Consider the following 8,395-nt stretch of genomic DNA (forward strand, 5'->3'; position numbering starts at 1 on the left):
GGTCATTAATGGGACACCTAAGGTATAGGACGCGTCTGCTTGAGCCAGACAGACTTAGAGACTGGAGAGGCTGAGACAGCCCTGAGCACAGGAACAACCTTGTATAGACAGACCCGGGGTGCCACAGGATGGCGCTTAGGCAGAGAGAGGTCTTTAGGCCGATGCCTCACCACTAAGCTGAGACCCCATTTCTGAGGGATGAGGGGAGCTGAACACTCGTGGGACCCGGCTTTTGGGAGGTCCGAGTCGAGGGCCATCCTTCTGGGGTGAGGGGCGGACGATGGGAGGCGGAGCCCGTTCTCCCGCACCATCTAGTGGGAAGTTGAGGAATCGCGGAAGACAGAAGGGGAGGGGGGAGGAGAGGCGCTAAACCTCCTCCCTCTCCCTCGATGTTCCTTGAGGACCTGCATACCACCCTTCAGGGGGATATCCTCATCAACAGGGTTCCCCTCACTGGGAACAGGAGCCATCTCATGGGTGCATTCCAGCTCCAAGCTCTGTCTGTTCCTTGTTCAGGATTACTTCCAACCTCCTTTCTGTCTATCCCAGTCTCTGGTCCCCGAAGCACCTGCCAGCTGCTGCCTCTTCTCTTACTCTTGCCCCAGCTATTCCTGATAGACACACAGTGTTTCTACAACGGAAATCTAGCAGTGTAACTCTCGTGATTAAAATATCCCTATGGTTTCTCGGGGGTCCAGATAAACTCCACACGTGGGACTTTAGTGGCCTCTTCCCCATTAGCCCCACCTTCTGTGGACTTCATCCCTCTGGTGGCTCCTTCTGCCTTTCCATCCCATCTGAGCACTCCCTGAGTTGGCCTAATCCTTGCCCTTTGAGGGGTGAGCCTAATCCTTACCATTTGAGGGGTGAGCCCCCAGCACACCTCCACTGCTCACAGAGCAGTCTCCACCTAGGATTCCAGCTGCCCGTCATTCCGCAGGACAGCTTATGGAGATAATTAATTGCTTTGCTTTTCCTGTCCTCCCCCTCCCACTTCCAAGCTGGTAGGCAAGGTCTTTGATTTTCCTAGCCTGGGGGAACTGTGCTGGGTAGCACACAGTGGCTGCTTGAAGTCTGATGGCTCCCGCCTACTTTTGAAAAAGCTGACCTTCTGGAAGCAGCTGTGCCAGGTGTTTTCAAGGGAGGAGCAGGAGAGGACAAAGAGAGAAGAGATTGGCAACTGGTTGCACAGGGAGCAGCAGAGGAGGGGGGTACTGTGAGTAGAGAGAGATGTCCTTGAGAGATGACAAGGTGATGGAGGGGGGGTAATGCACCGGGGGAAACTGGGGTCTGGCTATTGAGATACTGGCCTCACTTTCCCTAGGTGGCAGGGGAAGAACTGGGTCAGTGACTCTCAAGAAGCCCACAGGGACCAGCACAGCAGGCCTCTCCATGGGGCTAACATGAGCCAGGGCAGGAGGCAGCTCTTCCTCGGTGCAGGCAGGAGCATCCGATCCTTGCATGAGCTTGTGGAGGAGGAAAGAGAGGAGTCCAGGGATGGGTGAGATGGAATTTTCTGCAAACTCCCAGGAAAAGGCTTAGAATGAATCAGATCGAAGGTTTTAAGAGAATACGGACACACAGGGTATTTCTTGGGCCAAGATTCCTACCTGCTACACCTGCCTGTGTGCATCTCGGATATAGAGCTGAGACCACATGTGTTTCGTTCAGAATTGTCACCTCAGGGTCCAGCGTGGGGTCTGGTTTATTGTTAAGTGCTCAAAATGGTTTGTTGTTGTTGAATTCACTTTTTCTCAGTAAAGTCAAAAACCCAAGTCTGTTTTAGTGGGGTACATGAGGGTACCCCTATAGCCCTGTGGTGGGATGCATGAGGATATCCCTATAGCCCTGTGGTGGGATGCATGAGGGTACCCCTATAGCCCTGCAGTGGGGTACATGAGGATATCCCTATAGCCCTGCAGTGGGATACATGAGTATACCCCTATAGCCCTGCAAAGAAGCTAATACACAGTCCCCTCTCAGGGCCCACCAAGCCTCCTGGGGTCGAAGCCCACCTCCCTCACAGCCTGTCTCTGCAGGCCGCCCTCCATGCAGGCTCCTCTCCAGCCAAATGGCACTGTTTGTAATTCTCCAAACTTGCCAAGTGGTTTCATGCCTCCATGCCTTTGCTTAGGCGGCATCTCCGCCTCTGGTGCCCTTTCCCCTCTCTCTGCCTGCTGAGCTTTCAATTAGTGTAAGTTCAGCACAAGTCTTCCCTTCCCATCTTCTCTAACATTCTCCCCCTCCCTGCAAGGCAGAACAGACCCCCTCCTGCTCTGGAACCGATTGTTCATATCCACGTCTGTCTCCTCTGCAGGCTGTATCCTGGGCTTCCCTGGTACAGCATGTCCTCTGTGCCCAGCATAGTGACATGGCTTTCTGTCCTCCTTGGACTATTGGTGTGACCTAAGCATCCCTCTGGCCTCAGTTTCCCTCTGTCTGCACAATGGAACTCAATGGTGCCTGGGTTACCTTCTTCTCTCATTTGAGCTTGGTGGTGATAGCATGTAAAACCCAGTTCACCTGTGTCCCTGCAGGCCAACTGAAAGCCATGTGTGCTCAGACATGTAGATGCACACAGCAAAGCACACAGCCACCTGGGAGCAAGCCCCTACTAAGCAGTCGCGTGTGACCCACACATAAAAGTATGTGGTCTTCTGGATGCAGGTGCTTGTTCCTCCCAACCCCCCATCCCCAGTCAGCCACTGGCCTTGACAGTGAAAAATTCAGAAGCAGTCAGGGCTGCCAGTCCAGCAGCGAGTTAATATTCAAGGAATGAGCCTTCTGCAATAGGCATGCCCTGAGGCTGGTGTCCTTTGGGGCTCCCCCTTTCTGAGGCCTGCAGAGGCTTTGGCCTCCTACCCCACCCACCCCAGCTGTTGACCCAGACACAGCCTGCCTGCAGCAGACCAGCCACCGAGACCCAGACCCTTAGCTCTGTTTTCTTTCTGGGCACTTCCTTCCCGGTGTCTCCTCATTCCTTCATTCAGAATTGTCTCTGAAGTTCCTATGATGTGCTCCTCTGACCCTGTTCTTTACTCAGGAGCTCACAGGCCAGTGGGGAAAACAGGAAGAACATACTAGATATAATTTCATGCCAAAAGAAATAGTACTAAGGAAAGAGTAAAATGATGTGACTTTTTTTTTTCTCTGTGTAGCCCTGGCTGTCCTGGAACTCATTTTGTAGTTCAGGCTGGCCTCGAACTCACTGAGATCCACCTGCCTCTGCCTCCTGAGTGCTAAGATTAAAGGTGTGCACCACTACTACCTGGCTAAATGGTGTGATTTTTAAAAAGTTGATCCAGGACCAGTGAAATGGCTCAGTGGGTAAGGGCATTTACTACCCAGCCTGACTTCTGGTTCAGTGCTGGAACCCATGTTGTGGGAAGAGAGAACTGAGTCCCACAAGCTGTTCTCCGATCTCCACATGTACGTAATGATATGTGCATGCTCACACACACAATAAATTTTATATATATATATATATATATATATATATATATATATATATATATATACATATATATAATTGTTATTATTGTTCTTAATGATTCAAAGAGGGCAAGAGACAACCATGCACTCTGGGAAACACTGTAGCTGTCATCAAGAGTATGTTAGGAGGCTGGAGAAATGGCTTAGTGATTAAGAATGTTTATTCTTTTTTTTTTTTTTTTTTTTTTTTTTTTTTTTTTTTTTTTTTTGGTTTTTCGAGACAGGGTTTCTCTGTGTAGCTTTGCACCTTTCCTGGAACTCACTTGGTAGCCCAGGCTGGCCTCGAACTCACAGAGATCCACCTGGCTCTGCCTCCCGAGTGCTGGGATTAAAGGCGTGCGCCACCACCACCCAGCAAGAATGTTTATTCTTACAGAGAACTCTGGGTTGGTTCCTAGCACCTGCATGGTGGTTCACAACCATCTGTAACTCCAGTCACAGGGGATCTTGTAGCTAGAGTTTTCCTGCCTGGCCCACAGTCAGGACAAATCTCTGACACCCACCAGTCCCACAGCCACTCAGACCCAACCAAGTAAATTAATCACAGAGACTTACATTGGTTACAAACTGTATGGCCGTGGCAGGCTTCTTGCTAACTGTTCTTACAGCTTAAATTAATCCATTTCCATTAATCTATACCTTGCCACATGGCTCGTGGCTTACCGGCATCTTCACATGCTGTTTGTCATCGTGGCGGCTGGCAGTGTCTCCCTCACCCAGCTTCCTGTTCTCTCAATTCTCCTCTCTCTTAGTCCCGCCTACACTTCCTGCCTGGCCACTGGTGCCGAAACGAAAAGGGGAACTGTTTTTAGCTCCGTTTTAGAATCTTTTTTCTCAGTTTTTAGGTGGAAACTCTTGCCACCACGTTGGATGCATTTGTAGCTAGAGTTTTCCTGCCTGGCCCACAGTCAGGAGCCAGGCCGCTCAGACCCGACCAAGTAAACACAGAGACTTATATTGGTTACAAACTGTATGGCCGTGGCAGGCTTCTTGCTAACTGTTCTTACAGCTTAAATTAATCCATTTCCATTAATCTATACCTTGCCACATGGCTCATGGCTTACCGGCATCTTTACATGCTGTTTCTCATCATGGCGGGCTGGCAGTGTCTCCCTCACCCAGCTTCCTGTTCTCTCAATTCTCCTCTCTCTTAGTCCCCGCCTACACTTCCCTGCCTGGCCACTGGTGCCGAAATGAAAAGGGACCACAGGGAGCTTCAGAATACTGAGAGGCAAAGGTGTAGATGGATGGAGATGGGTTAATTTAAGCTGTAAGAACAGTTAGCAAGAAGCCTGCCACGGCCATACAGTTTGTAACCAATATAAGTCTCTGTGTTTACTTGGTCGGGTCTGAGCGGCTGTGGGACTGGCAGGTGAGAGAGATTTGTACTGACTGTGGGCCAGGCAGGAAAACTCTAGCTACAGGATCTAGTGCCCTCTTCTGACCTCCATGGGTCCCAGGAAGGCATGTAGTACACATACATATACACAGGAAAAACATACATACACATAAAATAAATAGATCTTATGTATTTATCTTCTTTACTAAATTTTTTCCACATGATATATTTTGATCATATTTTCCCCTCTCCCAGTTGCCCTCAGATCCTCCCCACTTCCCACCCACCCAACTTTATGTTCTTTTTCTTTCTCTTTCTTAAAAAATAAACAGAATAGGGGCTGGAGAGATGGCTCAGAGGTTAAGAGCACTGACTGCTCTTCCAGAGGTCCTGAGTTCCATTCCCAGAAACCACATGGTGGCTCACAGCCATCTGTAATGAGATCTGGTGCCCTCTTCGTGCATGCAGGAGTATATGCAGCCAGATTATATACTGTACAATAAATACATAAATCTTTAAAAAAAAAATAAACAGAATAGGCCAGGCGGTGGTGGCACACACCTTTAATCCCAGCACTTGGGAGGCAGAGAAAGGTGGATCTCTGTGAGTTCGTGGCCAGCCTGGTCTGCAAAGCAAGTTCCAGGACAACTAGGACTGTTACACAGAGAAACCCTTTCTAAAAAAATCAAAATAAAATAAAATAAAAATAACAAGAAACACACAAAAATTCTACAAAAAATAAAATAAAAATAAACAAGGAAAGACCAATAAGACAAAAAAAAATGCCCAAACAAAGCAAAATGAGACAAAACGTATCGTTGAGTTTGCTCTGTGCTGGTCATCTACTCCTGGGGAATGGGTCTGCCCTGAAGTGTGGTTAATATACCCAGTAAAATTCCAATGGAGATAACTGATCTTTCCTTTGCCAGAAGGTACCAATTGCAGATACTTTCTCGGTTGAAGGTGGGACCCTGTGTCCACTTCCACCTCTCAATCCTGGGACCCTGTCTGGTTTGAACTTGTGTAGGTTTTGTGCATGCTGCCACAGAATCTGTGAGTTCATCCATGCGTCAGTGGAAGACACTGTGTCCTTGAAACCATCACCTCTGGCTCTTGTAATCCTTCCACCTCGTCTTCCACATAGATTCCAGAGCCTTGAGGGAAGGGCTTTGATGAAGACATCCCATCTAGGACTGAGTGCTCCAAAGTCTCTCACTCTCTGCACGTCATCCCATTATGGGTCTCTGTGTTAGTTCCCATTTACTGAGGGAAGAAGCTTCTGATGAGAGCTGAGTGGGCACTGATGTATGGGTAAAGCAGAATGTCATTAAGATTCTTTTTATTGTTATGTTCCTTTAGCAGAAGAACAGTATTAGATTTTACCTTAGGCCTATGACCTATCTAGTCCCAGTTCTTGGCCACATTAGCAGTGTCAAGTATGTGTCCCATCTCGTGGAGTGGACCTTAAAGTCAACCAGAACATGGTTGGTGACTCCTGCAACATTGGTACCACTATTGCGCCAGTGTATCTTTACAGGCAGGTCACTGTTACAGATTAGAGGAATAGTAGGTGGAAGATATTGATGATCACCGTCCTCATTGGGGAGTGTGCAGAGTACCTTCCAGTATCATGAACACTGGTCATTAGGGGAGAAGCTTCCTGTTAGGCACCGGCTCGATGTCTCTGTGTTCAATAACATATGTAAGTCTTGTCTTCAACAACAGTGCTTTACCACCAGGTTGTGGCGAGTAATAGCCTTGCCAATAGCCTGTGATGTTTGGAGTTTCCCTGGAGCCTCTTCGGCCAATGACTCAACAAGATAGAACCCATTCCTGGCACTGGAAGTTTTACTTGGTGGTATAAGATGTCTAGTTCTGGCATTGTCTCTTCTGCTATTTGGTGACTCCATTTAGGTTCATTTCACATATGTATATATTTTAGGACACTTCTACAGTAGTAGATTTCCACACAGTTTTTCTTTTTTTTTTTTTTTTGGTTTTTCGAGACAGGGTTTCTCTGTGTAGCTTTGCGCCTTTTCCTGGAACTCACTTGGTAGACCAGGCTGGCCTCGAACTCACAAAGATCCGCCTGGCTCTGCCTCCTGAGTGCTGGGATTAAAGGCGTGCGCCACCACCGCCCGGCCTCCACACAGTTTTTCAAATGCCCTTTACTGTCATTGTCCCTCCCCTATTCCCCCATTTACCCTCCTCAACCATTCCCTTCCACATTTAATCCTCCCATTCTAGTTCCCCGTCGGCGCTCCAGGACAATGTATCCTAATTCTGCTTATTTGAGAGACCCTCTCCTCTCCTCTAGCCCTTTCCTTACTAGGTAACTCACCTCTGTGGTTATTCAGATTGTAGTCCACAAATGGAAGGCTTGAAAGCTAACATCCACATATAAGAGAAAATATATAATATTTGTCTTTTGGTGTCTGGGTCACCTCACTTAAGCTATTTTCTAGCTCCATTAATTTACCTGAAATTTTCGTAATTCCATTTTTCTTAATAGTTGAATAATATTCCATTGTGTGAGTGTATCATATTTCCATTACCATTCATCAGTGGATGGACATCTAGGCTGTTTCCAATTTCTGGTTGTTATGATACAGTAGCAATGAACATGATTGGACAAGTGTCTCTGTAGTAGAATGTAGAGTCCTTTGGGTATATACCCAAGAGTGCTATAGCTGGATCTTGAGCTGTATCAATTCCCGGTTTCCTAAAGAACCAGCACACTCTTTTCCATAGTGGCTGTACCAGTTTGCACTCCCGCCAGCAATAAATAAGTGTTCCCCTGTCCCTGCATCCTGGCCAGCAGAAACGGTCATTTGCTGTAAATATTTAAAAAACCCAAGAGTGGCCTGAACATGGTGACACACATCTGTAATTACAGAATTTGGGAGGCTGAGGCAGGAGGATCACAATTGAGTTCAAGGCCAGTCAGGGCTACCTAATATCACCTGTGTCCAAAACAACAAACTATCAGGAACCAGAGAAAAGGGAGATCTAGGAAGTCTTTGGAGCGGAGGATACAGCAAATTCAAAGGCCCAAGCAAGAGACAAGCCATGAAGCAAGTTCCAGGGGCAGCCAAAGTAGCCACAGTTGAGTCTGAGAAGAGCAGTAGACATGCTGGTGAGCAGTGTTGGGTACCAAGTCATGCTGGGTCTCTTGGGCTGTGAGAGAAGACTTACATTCATTCAAAGAGCAATCAGAGGCCCCTGGGAAGACTGCCTATGGCTTTCCCCAGCTTTCTCACCTTGGTATCCTTCATCTCTGTGTTATCAATGGCCCACGTGTGGCCCAGCACAGACAATGTGTACTGAATGGCCAAGTCACAGTCTCCCAGCACAAAGCTTGACTCCAAGGCCCAGAGTAGATCATCTGAGTTATTGAGGAGTCGTTGGACAGCTCAGGACAGGGGTCATCTGGACCAGGGGAACACATGTAAATATCCTATCCATTTAGAAGAGTCTGGCCTTCCCATTCAGGGCCATAAGGGAAGCCACACTAGCCCATGAAGCAAAGCACATTCACCTGTCTGAAGTAAAAATAACATCTTT

This window comes from Peromyscus californicus, unplaced genomic scaffold (genome assembly GCF_007827085.1).
Source record: "Peromyscus californicus insignis strain IS unplaced genomic scaffold, ASM782708v3 Scaffold_5__1_contigs__length_169319896, whole genome shotgun sequence".
In the NCBI taxonomy this organism is placed as follows: domain Eukaryota; kingdom Metazoa; phylum Chordata; class Mammalia; order Rodentia; family Cricetidae; genus Peromyscus; species Peromyscus californicus.